Raw genomic sequence first — 23,461 nt, 5'->3', positions numbered from 1 at the left:
CTTTCTATTGACTACGGAGCTGGATTCTTTTATGCATCATTCTTAAGTGCTTATTAGCTAATTGGGGAAATTAGAGAGAAAGCGCCGACAACCACTCGGCAGAAATTTGGGCCTCAACCATCCTTGAGGTCATAATTACCTGCTGATGTCAGAGAATTCTGAGTCCAGATTTCAAAAGTAAACACAATCAAAGTTACACCTCTGAGAACACAAGCTCTTCAGATCTGCTCTTGAAAGCAACAGCAGCTACGTCTCCTACATCTCCTACAGAAACATCTACAGAAATGGTACATTTATCTTCTGAGGTGTATTTTTATTAAAGTAGACTAACTTTCTAACTGTACATAATTATTAAATATTCATATTTTAGTTTCAGGATTCGAGGAATCGTTCTTCTGCAGGTCAGTACGGCCTCAGGAGGAAACTAGTGCCTACTAGACGGCTGAGAGAGTACTTGGAGGAAGCGGCTGCAGCTAAAAGTAGAGCTTCTAAGCCCGAAGCTCCAGAGATCTCAGTATAGGCTGCATCTCCAAGTCTGTCAGTACTCCTCAGCAGTCACACAACAGCACAACCTAGAAACCCTTCAACCATGATCCTCCCTCATTTAATAAACTCCTCCTTCAGAGTAGAGGTAGTAAGGCCCCTCTGTAGATGTGTTTTTAGGTCCAAAAACAATCAGGTTCCGAATCTTCTTGTTGTGCTTCTTGATTCAGACTGTTGTCAGTCCACCCACTGCTCCTGACTCAGCTCCACTGGTAGAGAGAGCTCCCTGCTGGTCCTGTGGTGGACCCTCTGCTCAGAATTCCTTCAGGACATCTCCGTCCTTACAGCCTGCAGCTAGACTGAGAAGGAAAGCAGCGTCTGTGGGAGGAGCGCCGCTGTCCCACCCTGAGTATGGAGGTCCGGCCTGATGGACAGGTCCATATCGCAGAGGTCTTCAGCTCACCCACTGGGACAAGCTTCGCCCCTCACTTTGAACTGGATACAAGCAGAGAGCCAATGCCTAAGCAGCCCAAGAGGAAGAGGAGGAGGCAAAGACACTGAGATCAGGAAAAGCAGCAAACATGACTTTTAACCCCTTTTTACTATTTTAACTACTTTTCTTCTTCTTATTATTCTTATTATTATTAAAATGTACTTTTTTCTCCCATAACCGTTGTACTGTCATGAACTTTGGCACAGAAATGTGCAATTGTGAAATATAAGAATAGAAGAATATCTTAACAGAACTGTAAATGTTATGTTAGGGTTCACACCCTAATATATAAACCTATTCTAAAACTGAACTGAGCTTATAAATTTCACTGAACCAAACTTCAACAAAGTACTGATACATACATAACATGCTTACCATTTGCACTATGATTATTTGCACAGCTGTACAGATGTTAAGTTTCTGTAAATGTTTATATCATATCTGTACGTAATAGTTCGTATATGGATGTCTACTGAGGGCTACATATTGATGTACAGTATTCAAACCTGTACAAGTACAGATTTTCTACAGCTCTTTATTACTTTTTAAACTTAAGATTTATTTTATTTATTGTTTAGTATATTTTCCTCTCTTAGTGTAATACTTGTTAATGGTCTGTTTTTTTGTTACATGTCATTCTTGTGTTGCTCTCACCAAGTACAATTGTAACATAGTTGGTGGAATAAAGAGATTCTGAGATTTGGGGTTTACTGTGTAAAGTGGCCTGTTTTCATCTATTTCCAGAGGTAGCACATTCCAACATCTTTCATTACACTAGTTTTAATAAAGTATGAGGACACCACATATTTGGGCCATAGGTCATCTTCATTCATCTTTAATCAATTTCAAATGCATTAATAAAAGGCTATTCATCATCAGCTGCCAACGATGCCTCCCAAAACCTGTGAAAAATCTCTACTCAACTGTGGATTCCATCTTCATCTAAAATGGTTTAAACTGGTTTATGCTGTTTTTTCTAAAAGGGCAGTTTTTCAAAGGTTTCTGGTCTTTTCTCTTATACTGTAACACCTGCTGGTGCAAGGTGCGTTTTATTGATGTCTGTGTGTCTTTTTATCACTTAAATAGTAAATAAGCCTGTTGAAGGAATGATTGTCCATAAAATACTCTTATGTATTTTGAATGTATTATGAGTTCTTTTTATAAAACAAGCAGTACATTCAAATACACCAAATACATTAATAATTAATAAATACAATAAATTAAAGTCTAAATGAACTAAAATAAAGACAACAGTTACTTATTAGTATTACCTTTATGGTAATAGAAGGAGAGTGGTATTTTTAGGAACCAATATTCTGTAGACAACAGTAAACAATTATTTAATATTTAAATGTACTTTTATTCTATTATAAATGGATTATTCTAATATATATATTCATTATGTAATATAACATAATTATAATATTATTTTTATAAGCACAGTTTATGCTTACCTGACATATCGAGAGTCTCTACACCCAACTTAACGACGTGTGAAAGAAGCGTCATCTAGCGGTTATTATATGTCAGTAAAAGCTTCCTTGTATAAAGACTCAGCGCTTCTAGGTGTAAGTAGGTCAGACCAGCCGGTGCCGTGACACCTCTATCCCCCCGACTGTCCCACTGGTTCAAATATTGCACGTGATTAATTGCCCATCTTCACACAGCTGTCATACTTATATGCCAGATTAAAATTTATGGAAAGATATTCATTAATTATTACTGAGATGTTTTTATCTGAATAAAGTGTTGCTATTTATTTTTTATTAATCAAATGTTAAACATTAGCATGTTAAACTGATGTAATATTGTTGTTGCTACTCTGGCATTTAAAATTGATACCAACAGGTAAATCTAGTTATCGTGCACTTGCTGTGGGCTATCGAGCTAACCTTGTGCAAGATCAGCAGATAATTGGTCCATTGATCCAAATAAAATAATAAAGCAATAAAAAACAACTACCACTAGATAAAACACACTGTGAGAGGGGGGGGGGGGCAACTCGGCTGGCTAAGCAGTAGCATGCTAGCTAATACAATCCAAGCGAACTTGTAGTGAGGAGAAATATCAGAGACCCCCTACTGAGGACTTTATATGACCTACACTATTAGACATTATTCTAAAGGGATTAACCAACTGATTATCCCCTCCGTTTTGTTCGGACCCTAGAGGCGCTCAACCACAAGTCCAAAATGAATGGGTCCATACGGAGCTTTTGTGCAAAAGTAATAATGATCCTACATTTTGATTTAGATAACTGCTCACGTTCTCCACACAATACATCATAAAAAAACTCAAAACACATTTTAATCAATTATGAGACATAATTCAAGACATCAGTGAGTCTGACCAGCCAATACGCAGATCAGTTCACCAGTCAATCAGCACTCAGCAGCCAGAATGGTAGCGGTTTCTGCTCTAAATCTGTTTCCTGTAGGGCAGGATGTGCACGCTATTACATTTTTTTCTTATTAATTTACGTAAGGATTTCTTCTGCTTTAGTAATTAAAGATAATTCCTGCCTGAAAGACCAGAAAAAAACATTCAAACATTTTTAACCACTGAAACTGAAGTCCTATAATTGTTGATTAAAAGTGTGTTGAGTTGTTTTCCTCTGTTGTGTGTTACAGTAAGAGATGTTATCTGTATAAAAATGATGAATCATTTATAAATTACAATTTTGAACAGCTTCATATAGATCCATTGTTTTGGACTCTCTAGCGCCTGAACAAAAGGCATCGAGTTGTAGGTTACAATATTCTCTAATATGGATTTTATCCCAGTATTATAATATCAAATAATAGATCTAATATCTACAATATGAGAGGGTCTCAAGTAATTCTTGTTCCTCCAGCAGCAGCAGAGTCACTGGGTCAAACGAAACGAGCCTCGTCATTTCTTTTCTGATAGTTACAGTCAGTTACAGATTCTGGCCACTAGACGGAGACAAAGCGCCAATTACACCGGTGTTTGTCGTAGCGTCTCTGTTTCTGGTAAACGTGTTATTTATAATGTATATATAGTGCCACCCACAGTAAAACATCATAGTGCAGAATGAACACAGACTCTAAATGTGTGAGATTTTAGCTTTTATGATTCCTTTAAGACTAAATAAACAAATAAATAAATAATTCTCAGAGCTCTTCTGCTCCACTAAACCAACTGACCCCCGCCTGCACTGGTCTTACTGGGAGGTCTGTACTGGTTTTGAGGCAGAGCTGCTGGTAAAGGAAAGTCCAGTCAGCAGTGAGCTCCTGGCATTGATCCCAGTGCAGCTGCATCAGTGGACCTGGGTCGGAACCCTCCTTTATGACATCATCCATGACGTCACAGCGAGGCTCAGTGCAGTGCGCCATTCTCTCCAGTAGGTCAGGGTCAGTAGGTGTCCTCCTCCTGACCTGACTTTACATGGTTCTGTTTATAGGAACTTCCAGTCGCTGTTGGAACGAGTATGAAGTGCGTTAGAGTGGGAGAACACTGAAGAACTGAGCAGAAGAACCGAATGGAGGCATCAACTCGGTGAGTCCAAACCTGTTTCCAGTGGAGCTGGACTGTCCCTTCCTCATCTCTCTTCATTTCTTCTTCTAGATGTTTATTAGGGAATCTAACGTATCCTGTTCAGATCCAGAATCAGACCTGCCTGTCACTGAAAAACTCTAATAATGTCATGTAAGTGCTGTAGACATTGTCCCCAGTAGAGTGGGTGGTGTAGTGACTAAAGAACCTGGGGCTTAAAGAAACAAAAGACAAAAGACAGAGAAGACAAAGACAAAGAGGAAAAAGAAGATAAAAAAGAAAAATAACACAAAGACAATAAAAGAAGAAAGACAAAGAAGAAAGACAAAGAAACCAAAAAAAAAGACAAAGAAGACGAAGACCAAGAAAAGGAAAACAAAAAAATAGAGGAAAAGACAAATACTAAGAAGAAAAAAGACAAAGATAAAATACAAAGAAAAAGAAGAAGACTAGAAGAAAAAGACAAAAGACAGACAAACAAGAAAAAGACCAAGAAAATAAAAGAAAAGATGAGGCATTCATGGAAGGACTTCTCTTGGAAAGGAGACTTGTGACCAACGTCTTTTAGTTGCAATAATGAAACATTTTATTCCAATCAAAAGTACAGTGTGGAGAGAGCCTGCCAATTCCTGGTGCCCCTCTGCTCTCTCTCCCTAGACAGAGGACAACCTTGCGTTTTATACCCTACTACACATCTTATGTTGTTGTACTGTTCCCATATGCAGGATGTCCGCATCTTATCCATAAGGGATATAAATCAGCCCCCACCATTGTTTAACATACATGGTCTATGTGGTGAAGACACAGCTTCAATGGAAAGTATGTCCAATCTAAACAACATCCTGTATTTGTTCAGTTCATGTAGTTTATCAAAATAGGCCTGGGAATGGATCTCGCTCTCCTTTCCCAAGTCTAACCCACAGGCCTCACTATATTATTTCTCCATACCATTCCTTCAGGTCTATGAACATCTGCATAGATAATGAATATCCAACATAAGCTTTAACTGTTAGAAAGATTGGAAAAGCTTGCAACACCTGGTATTCCCAGACAGTCTCCCATTCAGATTCTAACCAGGCCCAAACCTGCTTAGCTTCTGAGATCAGAGGAGATCAGTTGTTCACAGGGTGGAACTGGGTAAGCAGAGGATCAATGAGAACTAGAACATTAAAATTTTTATAGCTGAGGCCATATTTGTTCAAAACCAAGTAAAAGCATTCCATTTCAACACATCAACAACAAAAACAACACAAAAGAGTTTAAAATACATATTTGTGCGAAAGATATAGATATAGATATAGTATTTCAGAAATATAAGCTTTAATTGTTCGCAGGATTGGAAAAGCTTACAGCACCTGATATTCCCAGACAGTCTCCCATTCAGGTACTAACCAGACCTGATGCTGCTTAGCTTCTGAGATTAGACGAGATTTAAGTACGGCTCGGCTCGACCTGCCGCCCCTCAAAAGCCCGGAAGATAAGCGTCCAGGCTTTTTTCTGTCCTGGCACCAAAGTGGTTGAACGAGCTTCCTCTGGGTGTCCAAACGGCTGAGTCGCTCACTGTCTTCAAACACAGACTGAAGACCCACCCTTCCGAGAATACTTGGGCGAATCCTTATTGACTTGTGTTTAGTAGCGCCTAAACTTAGAAGTATCTTTGAATTTTTTGTCTATTCAAACTAGCTGAGGTTTTTCCTGGGGAAAATAGCAAAGCACTTTTGTAAGTTGCTCTGGATAAGAGCATATGCTAAATGCCTTAAATGTAAATGTATACCCAGACAGTCTGCCATTCAGGTACTAAACAGGCCAGACCCTGCTTAGCTTCTCAGATCAGACAAGGTCAGGCATTCTCACAATGGAATGGCATAAACAGAGGAAGACTGATAATCTTAGCATTCAAATTTCATAGCTGAGACCATATTTGTTCAAAACCAAGTAAAAGCATTTCATTTCAACACACCAACATTTACAACACTAAAGAGTTTAAAATACAAATTTGGGCAAATATATAAATAACATGAAAATGTAAACTTGAAATGTTTGCAGGATTGGAAATGCTTACAACACCTGGTATTCCTTGACAGTCTCCCGTTTTGGGTGGAATGGCGTAAGCAGAGGATCACTGACAACTAGAACATTAAAATTTTATAGCTGAGACCATATTTGTTCAAAACTAAGTAAAAGCATTCCATTTCAACACATCAACAACACAAACAACACAAACGAGTTTAAAATACGTATTTGTGCGAAAGATAGAAAGCACATGGAAATATTAGCTTTAATTGTTTGTAGGACTGGAAAAGCTTACAACACCTGGTATTCCCAGACAGTCTCCCATTCAGGTACTAACCAGGCCCTATTTTGCTTAGCTTCTGAGATTAAACGAGATCAGGTGTTTTTAAGGTGGATTGGCTTAAGTGGAAGCTGCCTGAGAATTAGAGCACTTAAATTTCATAGCTGAGACCATATTTGTTCAAAACCAAGAAAAAGCATTTCATTTCAACACACCAACATTTAAAATTGTTTACAGGATTGGAAAAGCTTACAACACCTGGTATTCCCAGACAGTCTCCCATTCAGATACTAACCAGGCCCTATTTTGCTTAGCTCCTGAGATTAGACGAGATCAGGCGTTTTTAAGGTGGTTTGGCTTAAGTGGAAACTGCCTGAGAATTAGAGCACTTAAATTTCATAACTGAGACCATATTTGTTCAAAACCAAGAAAAAGCATTTCATTTCAACACACCAACATTTAAAATTGTTTGCAGGTTTGGAAATGCTTACAACACCTGGTATTCCTAGACAGTCTCCCATTTCGGTAATACCCAGGCTTGACCCTGGGTAGCTTTGGAGATCAGACAAGAGCAGGAGTTCTCAGAGTAGAATGGCAAAAGCAGAAGCTGAATGAGAAGTATAGCATTAAAATTATTTTTAAAACATTTTTGTTCCAAACCAAGTAAAAGCATTCCATTTCAACACATCAACATTTACAAAACAAATGAGTTTAAATTACCAATTTGTACAAAAGATATTAAGCACATGTGAATGTAAGCTTTAACTATTTGGAGGATTGGAAATGGTTACAACACCTGATATTCCCAGACAGTCTCCCATTCAGATTCTAACCCTGCATAGCTTTTGAGATCAGAGGAGATCAGTCGTTCTCAGGGTGAAACGGCATAAGCAGTCAGGATCACTGAGAACTAGAACATTACATTTTTATAGCTGAGGCCATATTTGTTCAAAACCGAGTAAAAGCATTCCATTTCAACATCAACAACACAAACAAGTTTAAAATACATATTTGTGCGAAAGATAGAAAGCACACAGAAATATTAGCTTTAATTGTTTGTAGGATTGGGAAAGCTCACAGCACCTGACATTCCCAGACAGTCTCCCATTCAGGTAGTAAGCAGGCCCAATCCTACTTAGCATCTGAAATCAGACAAGATCAGGCATTCTCAGGGTGGAAGTGTATATGTAGAGGTGGAAGAAAACTAGAGCATTAATATTTAATAGCTGAGACCATATTTGTTCAAAACCAAGTAAAAGCATTCCATTTCAACACATCAACGTTTAAAACACAGAAGAGTTTAAAATACAAATTTGTGCAAATGATATAAAGCTCATGGAAATGTCAGCTTAAATTACAACACCTGGTACTTCCAGACAGTCTCCCATTCAGGTACTAACCAGACCTAACCCTGTTTAGCTTCTGAGATCAGATGAGATCAGGCATTTTTAGGGTGGATTGGCATAAGCGGCAGCCGACTGAGAACTAGAGCATTAATATTTTATAGCTGAGGCCATATTTGTTAAAAAAAGTAAAAGTATTCCATTTCAACACATCAACGTTTAAAACACAAAATAGTTTAAAATACAAATTTGTGCAAAAGATATAAAGCACATGGAAATGTAAGCTTTAAATGTCTCCAGGATAAGAAAAGCTTACACCTGACATTCCCAGCCAGTCTCCCATCCAAGTACTAACCTGGTCTGACACTGCTTAGCTTCTCAGGATGGGTTAAACAAATTCAATTAAGCACCTCCCCTATTGACCCAGGTACACTTCTCACTCTGTGTAATCAGGATGTGCCTGGACAAACATCCCGATAAACACATTTAATGTGTAGCAACACTAATCTCCACCATACAGCATAAGGTAATTTACACTACACTGGGCAACATCTGAAATCTGGATTCACTGCTCAATATACACTTTAGACAGTGGTATGCATGCTTTTTGGTATCATACACCCTTCAATTATAGTTATAAACCAATGAACTCCACTGTTTAACAACCTAACTCTCCTCCCCATCACTCTCTCTGTTAGGCCATTCACCATCATTCCACCTAAACGAGGAAGAGAATAGAGGAAAATGAACAGAGGGCATAATAAAAGTTTTGGGAGGGTTCCTTCAAAATAGGTTGGTTTACAGATTACTGATCACCTGATTACATCGACCTGTAATCTAATCCAAGAGATCCCTAAATTAAATACTTGCTTTTTTAAAGCCACATATTCAAATGAATACAGAAGGAGAACTTTCTGTAGAAATTCACAGGAAAGCATCCTGTGTGACTCCACCAAATACCAAATGAGCTCATCTCCAAATCTTCTGTCCTCATTCAAACAAACCCTCTGTCTACTTAATGATCTACACCTTCTCTCCAAAATGGGAATTTTACATGGAAATAAAAAAAATCACACACCTGTGCTCTTAATTAGCATCAGAGAGAAAGATCTACACAACACAGCGTCAATCAGTCAGCTAATTCTACAGCAGTGCTAGCTCCTCTACATGGATGCAATGGTAATTTTCTTCCTTCAGGAGCTTCTTTAAAGCTTTAAAGTGTTTTGAAGCTGGGAGAGGATTTACTGCTGGGAGGAAGAATTTACACTGGAGAGTGAACTTTTCCTTTTCACTTTAAAAATCAACTTTTTTCAAATCTCCATTAATGATACATTTTCACAGCTCGCCATGCAGGGAAGGCAGGTGAAGATTCTCCACAGGGGGCGCTGTTACACTCAGCTAGCTCTGTGTGTAAAATCCTTAAAATTACAGAACACTGAAAGAGCACAATTTCACTGCAGTGACCTTGTCTGACCTGAACCTGAACGACCTTAACAGATTTTCTATAATAAAGATCTAATGGGTTTGATCTCCTCTTACTCCTCACTCTGGTCTTCACACTGTAAGCAGCTTTGTTTCTGAGAGAACCACAAAGGTTTGATTCTGAGAGATTTTAAGCTTATATTTTCTAAAGGGGTGAGCTCTTACTCCTGTAGGGGGCACTTTTAAACCCAAACAGTGTGTGTTTGAGTGCTTTAGAGAGAGGAGGTGAGTTCTGTCTCCCATAGCAAAGCATCACAGTGCAGAATGAATACAGACTGTAAATGTATAAGATTTTAGATTTTATGATTCCTTTAAGACTAAATAAACAAATAAATAAATAATTCTGCTGAGCTTCTGCTCCACTAAACCAGCTGACCCCCACTTGCACTGGTCTTACTGGGAGGTCTGAACTGGTTTAGATGCAGAGCTGCTGGTAAGGGAAAGTCCAGTCAGCAGTGAGCTCCTGGCTCTTGCAGTTGCATTAGTTGACCTCGTTGGGAACCCTCGTTTGTGACTCTCCCTCACTCATCTCTCCTCTCCTTATTTCTTCTTCTAGATGTTTATAAGGTAATCTAATGTACCCTGTTAGGATCCAGAATCAGGCCTGTCTGTCACAGAATGACGTCATTGATCATCAAAACAGAGAGCACAGACTAACATTAGTTCACCTTTATCCAGTTGATCCCATAAAAAAAACTAAACAATTTTTTTATAACATAATCTTTCCTCTGAGCCCATACCATATCATAACAATCAGAATTAATTTCTGCACCAACCTTTCTTTTATATTTATATATACAGTATAATAATATATATATATATAAAATAAACAAAATTGTTGGTACCCCTCGGTTAATGAAAGAAAAACCCACAATGGTCACAGAAATAATTTAAATCTGACAAAAGTAATAATAAATAAAAAATATTTGAAAATGAACAAACAAAAATCCGACATTGATTTTGAACCATGCTTCAACAGAATTATTTTAAAAAGTAAACTCAGTTAGTATAGATCTGCATTATAAGCCTGTCTTGATGCATTACTCCCCTGAAAATATGTAGAATGAAAGTTCATTGTCCGAACATTGATATTGTTTTTTTAAATATTTTACTTGCCTTAGCTAGAACATATTAAACATATCTGGCACTTGTCTGACAACAGAGACTCACATAAAGACATTAAATTAGGAAATCAAAAGGCAATTGGTCTGCTGGACACCACACAGTGGTGTGTCACTTTATGATCTGATTGCCCAAAATGCATTTTAAAATTAAGGGTGCTTTCACACCTACATTATGTGGACTGTGGACCTGGACTGATCAGTTTGATCCCAACTGGTGTGGAAGGTGCCGCGAACCACGGCCCGAACCAAAGGTCCAACATTTAGTAAGACCAAACAGATTTGGACTTTTGTTCCAAGTACAGGACGTTGAGACATATTATCATCAGTAGAATAAAAAAAGAACCATTGTGTTGTGCCAAAACCTGACTGCACTTCATGTGCAAGCTTGTCATGCAGCCGTTTGGGGTCAACAGATTATGCTGGAGATTTCTGTATCTACTGCAACTGTAGATTAACTCTTATTTCTAAACATAAATAAAAGGAATCAGAGGGTAATCTATTACGCTCATTCTGCTGCAAGACATGTGCACAAAAAGGGAAATGGATTCTGGTAGGGAGGCAGAAATCAACATCTGGAAAGGCCACTCGTCAACGTCTGACACACGCCCTTCTTCAAACCATCAAGTACAGGGAGACTCCTGTAAGTGATGGTGATGAGACGTAGCAAAGTTCTTTATTGCACTCGCTAAACTATCAGAGCAAAATAAATCAAGACTTTCAGGTGTAAAATGCCTTTAAAATGGATTTCTAACATCAATTAATGCAGTGCATGCATATCTTCACATCAAATAGCTTAGATCTTGCAGATCTTGAAGTCACATTGTTTTCCTAGAGAAATCAAAATAAATATTTTATGAATATTATTGTGACAATTTCATTAGGCACAAGTATTTTCTGCAGATTTCATCATTTCTATACACAGAATAATTTATCCCTTCAGTTTAGTTTGGCAGTGCATTGGTTAAGCTAGTAAAAGTAAAAATAAAAATACTGGAACAACTTGAAATCTTTTCCAAATTGGAAATGATAATTTTTTAATCATTATTTTATTTTACAACATTCATTGCTTGGCCTGAGAACTGTGATTGATTCCCCACTCACAAGATCGGTGCTGCCCTTCTACTGTTCAACACTGGAGAATAACTAAACCAGCACTAACAATTCATACTGGTCTATTTCTTTCAACAGTGCAGGACCAAGAGTCGGGTTCCACTTATTGACTAAGTAGCAGAGGATTGTGATCAGATAGGAGAGTTACTGCAATAGTAGATCAGTTGTCACCAAATCTCCTGGAGACTATCCTGATTTCTTGGATGGTTGATGTTTAACTCACATCTACAAACACTTTATTTAATGAATATAAGCAGCCATGAATGAGATCAGTCAGATGGAGTTTGCAAGACAGTAACACACTAAAACACAAGTACTGAGCTCAGACCTGGCTAAACTGTCACAGCTGATCTTAGCACCCCATGGTTAGTCGTTACCACCGTTAGTTTGTGCAAAACTATGAAATGAAACGAGAAACAACTTTATTTTTTTATTTATTTTGATACCTTTCTATTAGTAAATCTAAATCTACATCTGAAAGAAGAGAAAGACCTTGTCTCCTTACCTGTTAAATTGATGATTAAACGATTTAGCTGCTAATAGAACACAAGTGCAGTCATTCACTCTACAACACTAAATACATGAATCCCTGCCTTTTTCCTGTTTCCCCTAAATGTGGCTACATGGCCATTTAAATAACAGTGCCCATCTGACCCAACACACACCCACTCACCCGGTTTAGTCCTCTTTGCTGCCATCTAGTGTGTGGTGTGGTGTGAACAGCAGTATAGGCTCTCATTTCTGTTACTGTACAATTTAAACCAGACTATAAGACTCTATGCTTTAACACAGGTCATAATATTCAACACATTAACAATGAAGTAGACTGACAAAGCTAAAATTATATTTACATAAAAAAATAACAAAAGCCTAAAATAGCGATTTCACTCATTAATAGCTGTTGGCGATCAAGTGGAGAGATGTTACACAGCATCTTATGTATGTTCCTGCAGAGGCCTGGTCTTGTGTGAGCTTCATTACAACTCACTGTAAAAGCTCAGAAGAACACTTCCTAGCTTGTGGATACTCAACATTTACACAATCAAAGGCAAAGCTGCAAAGGACATCTTTTAGGTTGTGTAATACACTGCTCAAAAAAATAAAGGGAACACTTAAAAAAACACAATATAACTCCAAGTAAATCAAACTTCTGTTAAATCAAACTGTCCACTTAGGAAGCAACACTGATTGACAATCAATTTCACATGCTGTTGGAGGCGCTACCAGGAGACAGGCCAGTATACCAGGAGACGTGGAGGAGGCCGTAGGAGGGCAACAACCCAGCAGCAGGACCGCTACCTTTGCCTTTGTGCAAGGAGGAACAGGAGGAGCACTGCCAGAGCCTTGTGGTGCTCACAGCCCAACACCGTGCAGGACACTTGGCATTTGCCAGAGAACACTAGGATTGGCAAATTCGCCACTGGCGCCCTGTGCTCTTCACAGATGAAAGCAGGTTCACACTGAGCACATGTAACAGACGTGACAGAGTCTGGAGACGCCGTGGAGAGCGATCTGCTGCCTGCAACATCCTTCAGCATTGGCGGATGCTTTAGTCCAGGTCTGGGAGGAGATCCCTCAGGAGACCATCTGCCACCTCATCAGGAGCATGCCCAGGCGTTGTAGGGAGGTCATACAGGCACGTGGAGGCCACACTCAATACTGAGCCTCATTTTGACTTGTTTTAAGGACATTACATCAAAGTTGAATTAGCCTGTATGTTTTTCCAATTTAATTTTCTACTCCAAATTCAGGCCTCCATTGGTTAATAAATTTGATTTCCATTTATGATTTTTGTGTGATTATGTTTTCAGCACATTCAACTGAATGAGAATATTTCATTCATTCAGACCCATTATGTGTTATTTGAGTGTTCCCTTTATTTGTTTGAGCAGTGTACAATAGTCTCCTCTGCCACAAATAAACATGAAGAGTCTTCTGAGTGAGCCTCCTTGCAACCATCCTTGCTTACTTTTCAGCTATATTTGCCCAGCTCACACAATGGTTTGAGGAGCAGCTGATCAGTTTGATCAGTTGTGCTAATGGAGAGAGAGTGGATTTTTGATCACTTAACTGATGAGGTCAATTAACTCATTACTGCCAGTTTACAACCTATAGAACAAAGCCCTTATTTTGTAAACTTGGATATGCCCAGGACTTCCCAATAATGCTGCATCTATAGCACCTGCACAAGTACCTGTTAAAATCTATACATGCACCACAGTTTTGCAGCACAATAAAGGTACAGGCTTACATCTTGACATCTTGATGAAATCTTCTGGATCTTCTGAGTGTGGCAGACCAAGCAAGGCTGCAGTTGTTCTAGAGGATATTATTAGAGTTATGTAATTAGTGATTAAAATATTATGACAATCATGAACAGTGATATTTTACCCTCAGCAGATTATGTACTTACAGTTTTCTCAGGGCAGACGCAGTTTCTTTTCATTCATGACTGCTGCTTTGTTCACCTTCAGCTGTTTTTAGGACACGATCATCAAGTAGGTGGATAAAAGACGGTAAAAGGTCTGTGGTGAGGGCACTTTTACTCTCTCCTAATCTGAGGAGACACGGACAGACATTAAATAACATATTTGAATAGGATATACAGTATAGAGTAAATCTGACATGACTTGTGTGACTGATTACCTGTCTCTCAGTGAGCAGAGCTGACCATCTCTCAAGGACCTCCTTCATTGTTCCTTCGTATTTTGTACAAATTCCACATGGGATTGGAAAACAAACTGTTAGACAGTTTTGGTCAATTTCTCTTAAAACCTGTGTCCTACACTTATGACTACACTCATAGTTTTTCATCATATGAGACGATACTGCTAAACATACTTCACTTCATCCACAGTTTCAGCCTTGAATTCTGTATCTGTAAAACAAGAAAATTCATAATTGATTAAGACAAATAAATGGCAAAAATAGTGGAAAGAGTAAATTTCACCCAACAATAATCCTTAAACTATGGGCTCTTAATCCACTAATGATCTGAGCAACCTAACCAGTAATATTTGACAGGGGACTTGATTAGCATCTTTAATATATAACAAATTTGGATGAGACTACAGCTCACCAAAGGAGGAGGAGAGCTAGTTGGCTACAGTACAATTTATGCAAACCAAGCCATATTTATGTTGAACACATGGTAGTTAGTTTGCTACCACACCACAGTTCAGCTATTTTTCAACCAATTAATTTTCATACTGGAATGGAAAAGCCATGGATCTGGAGTTCCTTGTTTGGTCATACAAAATCTACAGCACACTTTAAAGACTGATAACTAATAAGCAATTCCTTAGTCTTTGTAGGCCTACTTAGAAATCCAAGTGAATGCTCACATGAGGTTTGTCTGGAAGGAATAAATATTATTCACAGTGATTGTATTATTCTCACCTCATGTGGTCCCTCAACCACAGAAAGCCCAGCAGCGCCTCTATTTCCTGCAGAGACTGAGGAAAGCTCACATTCTTCCTCCAGTCCTCACCATGTTCTACAGGGGGACTGTGGAGAGCATCCTAAGCAGCTGCATTATTGCCTGGTTTGGGAATTGCAATAGCCCTTCACCACAACCTGCTCCATTTGTACTACGCTGGGTAACGTTAGAAATAGATGCTAGCGCTTGCCGGGACATATTGGCCTAATATTGGCCGTACCCCCAACACCTGCCACTTCTGTGCATTACGATTTTTCACTCTCGCTTTTCACCAATCGCTTAAATCTAACTCTTAAAGTGTAAGCTCTCGCCTTAGAGAGGCAATTAAGTTTTATTCTTGCAAAAAATAACGTCTTAACACAATATTTAATATAGGAACAAGGAGAACACTCTGTGAGCTGCAAGCAGAAGAACCCTGAGACAGACTGGTCTTCCTGCTCCGTTAGAGATGAGGCATGTTTTACCATGATCTACCATAACGTGTGTAGATCATGAGGCTGTCCCCAATGTGCGATATGTCAATTGTGTGTGTATACCTGGTGTCCCCAGTTCTAGAGTTGATTATAAGCATGGATGTGTAAGAGGATTTTGATGCTCTGTTTGCATGAATTATTTCTTATTTGTTTTTATGCTACAGTTATGGCTGTCTGGAACTGCAGAACTTGTCCGGAATGCAGTGATTTGGCAAAGCAATGTGAAATGCTCTTGCTTCAGCTTGCAGAACTTTCATGTGACATATCCAAGATAGACAAATTGGTACATTATATAAACTGTGTATTGCTTGTAATCTATATTGTTTCTGTTAATTAAGATTTTATTAAATACCAGACTTTCTGGTTGTGGTGAAGTGTGCTTTAATATATTTAAATGTCTTCAAGGTACTGTGAGTGCATGATGATTCATTTTGCATAATTTCTTATGAATTTCCTACCTTTACAATACATCTTTATCTGTATAGGTGTGTTCCTTATGTTTTGCTCTTCCTGTTGAGAGAAAATATGGTCTTTTCTAACATTACTTTCATGTGGTTTCAACTTGTTATCAAATGGTTATCTTAATCCTTTGTCTCACCTTTTGTTACCCTTCGTCTGCCGGCCTAAAGTGGTCACTCTCTCTCTTTGTATACCATCAACCCCCCCTCAACTTCACCCACCTCCTACCTCTCTTTAAACTGATAACTATCACCCCCTACTGTTGATACTCCAAGTGACCTATTCTTCATCCCCCTCCTACCCCTCCTTAAACTCCTCTTCATCAACCTTCCTCCTCCCACAATTTCCAAGAGTCTTCTGTAGGTCTGCTGGTAGAGATGAAAATGGTGTGCTTGCACTTTTGGTGACCATCTCTTGAAGATCACCTAGGAGTCCTCTAGAGGAAAACTCCCAGCACTGTTTCAGCTGAAGCGGTGATGAATGTACACCATTAAAGGATGGATGGCATCAATTTTATCATACAACTGTAAGATAAAAGCAGAAATACACAAAAGCTTCATGATTTTGCAATAAAGTGTAATGATGAAGGCAGTAGTGAAGAGGAAATAACCTAAAATAGTCATAAATATCTTATAATAGACTATAAAAGATACAATTCTACATATGAAGTTGGTTCATCACATTTGATGGCTCTGTTGTTTTTCCCATTACATTATTCCACTTACCTAAGAATCTTCCAAGAGCTTTTCAATGGTCATTCCCTCAGCTAGTTCTCCATGCTGCCGATGCAAAGGTCTTTTTCATGAGGTCCTTCACGATCTTCAAATCAGGTTGTGTCTTCCTGTCCTTTTTATGCAACACCTTAATGGGGTCCTCAGACGTTGCATCCTCTCCAACAATGCATGATTCCTTCATCAAAGACACAAGTTATCAGTCCCAACCAAAAAAAGAGAATTACTCAAATCTCTCCACCAATATTACACCAACTACTCTTCTGTGACCAACAATAATAAAATTATTCTTAAACAAACTTACATCACCATTCTCCTCAACATCCCTCAGGAAAGGGCTCTTCATTATTAAAGCTTTGGCAACTTAAACATACTCTGCATTGGTGGGATTCCTGCACGCCAAGAGCAACTAAATGAATCAAATGTGTTCAGTAATTCTGTTCATCTAACATAATCAGATGTATCCTATGTAAACATTTAGCCACTCCTCGGGGGATTTTCACAAAGCAGGATTTCTCAGTTTAGTAAAATAATATAAGCCCAAAGTCAAGCCTATCCAATACGTAAAGAGCTGAGGCACATTTTGAAAGGGGGTTCTGTTCCTAATCAGCATCTGGCACTAGGACGTGGCCACTGGATTGCCCAAAAATGCCACCCAGATGCTAATTTTAAACTTGTCAGGGGCTCGTGCGAATGGCATCACTAGGTTTTCCTAAGTGGTTTTCCCCTGACAAGTTTAAAATTAGCATCTTATAACTATAATATAAGAAAGACACTTAACCCTTGCAGTGCAGCCTCTTATAAGACAAGAGTCGAGGCTAACAGAGAGACCTTTTTAAAAAGCCTCAGGTAACCTTAGCTGTAATTGACCCAAATTAAAGCTTAAACTGCTCTAATTTAGTGCTCACTTGACTACATACATTTAGAGCATGTAGGACTAGAGAAAAGCTCACTGACTGCTAAAGCTGGAGTCAGGAGAGCACTTCAGTGTTAAGCTAATCTACGTCATTAGCAGCCTAGCTTGCACTTAACTCCAACCCACAGACCTATTGCTGAACTAAACATCAAAACAGCTGTTTCTTAACATGACTTCCAAATCTGTTTCAAATAGAAGAGCTAAGATGACCAGGATCTTCCTGTACAGCTTTATTGAGAAGGTAGCACTTGCTAACCTAGCTAGCTAGCACAGCTGTTGGTACATTAGCATTACTTTAGCAGCTCCTAAGCGATTTAACTATCAAAATAAGTAAAAGTCACTGAATAAGATCACAAAACTCTTACCTCTGAATTTCTGTGCCTCCTCCACGGTTATATCAATGCCTGCGTCCACCAACGTTTTCAAAAAGTGTGTGTGTGTCTTCATAATGCGGAGCATATTCTCCAACAGATCCTGAATAGAGCTGAACTTAGTGGTTAATTGGTTGATTGAACACAGCGCTGACAGGGGTAGGTGTAGTGTTTCCAACTGCTCAGTAAGGAAAGGAGCTGTTGTCTGTCCTAAAAGTTGCCAGAAGTCGCTAAATGATGTCATCGCCTAATTTGCTTGTGTTTGAAGCTGTAGAATAAAGAGATAACAAAGTGAGTACAAACACCCTAAATCTAAATGTGTTAGAACGACAAATGAACTCTGAATAAATAAACACAATGAAAGGCTTCTACTTCACAAAATCTCTTCATGACCTGTGTTGTTAAATGTTAGAATATGAAATTGAATCAAAAGACTGTTGTGGGGTGAAACTGCTACTGTACGTTTAACCACAGTGTTTTTGTTTCCTTTTTTTTTTAGTTTTGAGGTGAGTGAGTGACTGAGACTGTGTAAGTTAAATGCAGTGATTTATTTTCGGGTCTTTCTGAAGACTGCATTTATATTTACATCACGCTCTGTAAATAGGGGGCAGGGTTAGGTTATTTTGCATTGTGGCCATGGAGCCGTGTGGGTCTGCTCTGACTGTGAGACATAGCACTGTGGGTGTTGTGGGACGGGGCTCACGGCAGCACCCGCTGCTGAGGACAGTAACTGAAGAACATGTGTGTTCACCTCAGAGTCTCAGAAAGTCTCTAATAACATCAGAAATAGTCGCTAGAACTGTCGCTAGCGGGGTCTGAAAAGGAGAGGAGAACTGCTGGAAGGACAGCTAGCAGATTAGCAGCGTTGTGGATTTCTGGTAGCAGTTCTGGCAAGGATGGTCCTTTATCTCCTCCCGGATGGAAGTTTATGGCTGGAGTGAAAAATGTCCCTGATGATTCTACGGGCTTAAATAGGGAATTTTCGAAACCTACTGCTGAATAGAAATGATTATCATGCACTGTTTGGTGGAAGTGCTCCTATTTCATGACCCACAAAGTGCACTACATAGTGAAGAGGGAGTGATTTGAGACGGGGCCTCGGGAGAGTAAACACTGAGTGTGCTGCAGTATCAGTTTCAGAGATGAAGCTTTAGGAGTGTTTCTGCCCTCAACTCTGATGAAGGTAACTCTCAGGTAGCTTTAAAGTTTGAGCTGCTTACAGAGACGCAGCACCACAGGTGAGACACACTGTGTGGTAAGACTTCTATCTGCGGCTCACAGCACGCTGACTTTTGGAGGTATCTTCCCTGGTGCGCTGTACTGATTATGTTACAGTGCCACCACGCCACTACTGCCGCAATTACAGTTATAAAAGCCTGAAATCCATCGAGTGCAACATGCAGTTTTGTCGAGAACTGGTGGCACAAACTTGTACATTTTACATTTGCTATTCCCTTGTTTACAGAGTGGGCATTCAGCAGGAAAGCCTGCAGTGTTACTGAAATGATTTCAGTATGTAATTCAGTATATTTGAACTGTTCAGCACATTGTAACAGCACATGATAATACTGATAACTATATAAAAATTTTATGTTACTATAATCGTGAAATTATATTTTCATACCGTTTCAGCTCTAGTTTTGGGTGATTGGTGCACGTTTGTGTAAATACACTCATGTTGGCATCGAGGTAGGCTGCATTTCTCGGCCGCTACATCCTAGAAGGTTTTTCCAAAGTTAAGGACCCTTTGTATACAGCCCAGAAATGCAGCCGATGTTCAGAGCAATTTGGAGGACGCAACTGACATTTCTCCTGCCCTCGGTTACACAGTTCTCTGAGCACACATGGGCGCTGCCAGGGATTTTGGCCCCTAATGAAAAGATATTACCCCACAACACTAACAATTCTGCCAAAACATTTTATGAACATTTTTAGGGCACGTACAACACGGTGGGTCGGACTGAACAACCAGCACCAAGAAAAGGTTTCAGAGCAGAGGTTGTTTAAAAATGCTAGAATTAATTTCTGTGAAGAAATGAAAAAGCAGCAGCTATGCTACAGTGCCCCCGCGGCTTTACGGGCATCAGGATTAATGTAAACATTACCTCACTAACTTTGTTAAATAAAATATAACAAATTAACACATGGATATAAATGCATTAAATTATATTATATTATATATATTATATATATATCTTTGTCACGAAAATAAAAAATATATATTGTAGGACCTTGGCACAGCATTTGCCTTACAATGACAAAATATTTATAGAAGACAGTCACACATATTTCACACAGATTTTGTTGTTTTCAAAACATACTAGGTTATTCTAATATGTCTTCATATCAGATATGACCATTGACAGAATAGTGTTTTTTAGCTGAAAATGCAGTCATTTTGATGATAAGTTATGTGTATTGATTTGTAATTAGTGTATTTATCAGTGTTGGCTGAGCTCAGGACTTTTATTCTAAAAGGTTTTTTAGGTCTCATTGGGCCTGTTGTGATGTTCCTAAGGTATCATTGGGCCTATTGTGCTGGTTCTTTAGGTCTCATTGGGCCTGTTGTGGTTTGACCTTTAATCCACTTGTTTATTGTCTATTTTCTATATTTGCATAAAAAATCCTATAACTTAGGCCTACTTGAAGCCATAGCTGACTCCAGTGTTGTGACAGGGTTTTTCCATGGTAATTCCTACTCCATCCACTATGTGGCAATATATTGAAAGTAGACCAACAAGTCAAAAGGAGGGAAACCTGCAGCAGCAAGGTGGTTTAGCTGTGGCTGACTTCAGGCCTCACTGTAATGGAGGCCCTTACTGGTGGAACTATAGGTTCTAATACTCATGGTAAGTCTGATATTGTTTAATTCTTTATATATTCAGCCAAGCTTTGTGTAAGTTTTATTTGTGAGGTTTTGTGCTCTTTGGCTTTTGTAGAAAGCTTTTCTTTTTTCTTGTTTTCTGTTTGTTTGTTTTTCTATTTGCAGTCCTTGCAACCAACTTGCTCTTCATATGGACACTGGGGTAAACTTTACACACAGAGGACAGTAGGACAAGGGTATCACTCCCAAATTTACTCTCAGCAACTCAAACCAAGGACTTTCATTGTACAGACTTTCCTTTCTCAAGGAAACACCCAGGATTATAAACTTCAGAAAGAAGGATGTCTGAAATCCAAACCACGTCGTGAGAGCTTTCCAACTCCTATGTTTTGGATTGTTTCTATGGACTCCAAGTAAGTACTGTTAATAAGAGGGTGAGTGCAGACAAACTTTTACCCCCCTTCAAGCACTAGTGAGCAGTACACAATTTCTGTCTTTCCATCACTCTGATATAGGTTAATCTTAGTCTCATCTGTCCACAAGACTTTTCTTCAGAATTCTGCAGGCTCTCTTAAGTACTTTTTTGCAAATTGTAAGCAGGCTATTCTGAGGGTAGTAGTCATTTCAGATGTGTCTCTGTACACTACAGCTGATTTTAGATTAATATGCTATATGGATGTTTCACTGGAACAGTATTATGTTAAAATATGGATATAATATAAATCTTTATCTCTCTGAGAGTTTTTTTTTAAATATCCTTGTCAAAATGGAAAGTCTGGAATGTTGAGGAAATATAATGATTGTAGTTTCTCTATTTTCCATCGTTTAAAAAACAAATGTTTGAGATTTTAGGATCAATAGAGCCAATATCAAACTAACTTGACTAAGCTTTCCAAACTTAAAATTAGCTTTACTATACAAAGAAGCGACTTTTTTTTTAGCTCATTAGTAAGATAGCCAGAAGCATTTTGTTGAAGTTTCATTTACTAGTGTTTGCAAATGCAGCTTCTCCTAGTCTGAGAAATATGTGGAAATAGTACCACTGGTGAAAGTGGTGAAATTGGGTATGGGGAGTGAGATAATGCGCAGCCATGTTAACAGAGCTTAGTAAGTTTCTATGGGTGCTATCCTGTCTCTTCCTCTAACACTCTTCTCCATCTGTCCATCCACAATGCTCTTTCTGTCTGTCTGTTTATCCTGACTGATAGGTCTTCACTTGCTTACCTGCTGTTTGCTAGCTCTCATGTTGCTTGATACTCCTAGTCATTTCTTTATATTCATTAATACTAGCTTTGGCTTGTTTATCTTAGCCAGTTTTAATCATTGTCTGCTATTTGTGTTACTTTACACTACTTTTCTTTACTAACTAACTAACCTCTGTATTTACTCTGAAGGAATATGGTGGCCGTGGAGAGCACGGGAGCATCAGTGTGACCAGGATTGTTGTCGCCGGGCCACTTGCTCACCTACTGACGAGGGAGCAAGCCATTCAGCTGACTCTTTGCACTCCACTGATGGCTGCCAGTTTGACGTCCGGTCCTCTACCACAGAAAAAGGCTTCACCTCTGCTGTCTGGGATCTGTCATGCTCTCCGGGAATATTTGGGAAGGTGCTTTCTGGCCCTACCTAGTCACACCAGTCAGGTAAGTGATGATTTACTTTATTCAAATCTTTATTCAATCAAATGATTTTTAGCCGCTGGACCAGGAATAATGGAAAAATCAGCCAAGTCTAACATTAAGTCTAAATAGAAATAGTTTATTTCTAGTGTCTTTTGGACCTAAAAGGAGTACCTCTGTTTTGTTACTGATAAGAAGAAGGAAATTCTGTGATATCCAGAGTTTTATATCCTTTACGCAGTCCTCAGTTTTCTTTAATCTAGATTTATCATCAGGTTTGTCTGATATATAGAGCTGTGTGTCATCTGTAAATTAACATCATGTCTGCTTATAACTGTGCCCAGTGGTAACATGTATAACGTAAATAATAGTGAGTCTTGCTGAACTCTGTATCTTAATTTGTGTAATTTTAAGATAAATCTTTCACCTTTATGAACAGATAGTATTCAGTTAGATAGAACCACGATAGAGCTGTTCCTGTGATTCCAACCATGTTCTCTAATCTTTCTAGTAGAATAGTGTGATCTGTTGTATTAAAGGCTGCACTGAGGTTGAGTAGGGCTAATAAAGATATGTACCCTTGATGAGAGTCAAGAAAGATTGTTTGTAATCTTCACTAGGACTGTATCTGTGCTACGATGGGGTCTGAATCCAGATAGGAATTTCTCATTTATGTCATTTTTACTCAGGTATGAGCAGAGTTGTTGGGTCACAGCGTTTTCCTAATATCTTGGATATAAATGTTAAGTTCAAGATGAGTCTGTAATTAGACAATACACTAGAAT

The 23,461-nt window shown here is 38.7% G+C and overlaps 1 pseudogene; it reads right to left on the bottom strand.

The window, feature by feature from the left end:
* Positions 1 to 6,793: 6,793 nt before the first annotated feature.
* Positions 6,794 to 6,911, bottom strand: LOC140552373 (5S ribosomal RNA; annotated as a pseudogene).
* Positions 6,912 to 23,461: the final 16,550 nt, after the last annotated feature.

This window comes from Salminus brasiliensis, chromosome 3 (assembly GCF_030463535.1).
Source record: "Salminus brasiliensis chromosome 3, fSalBra1.hap2, whole genome shotgun sequence".
Lineage (NCBI taxonomy): Eukaryota > Metazoa > Chordata > Actinopteri > Characiformes > Bryconidae > Salminus > Salminus brasiliensis.
Note: the sequence above shows the minus strand (reverse complement) of the source record. Positions and strands in the feature narration are given on the sequence as shown.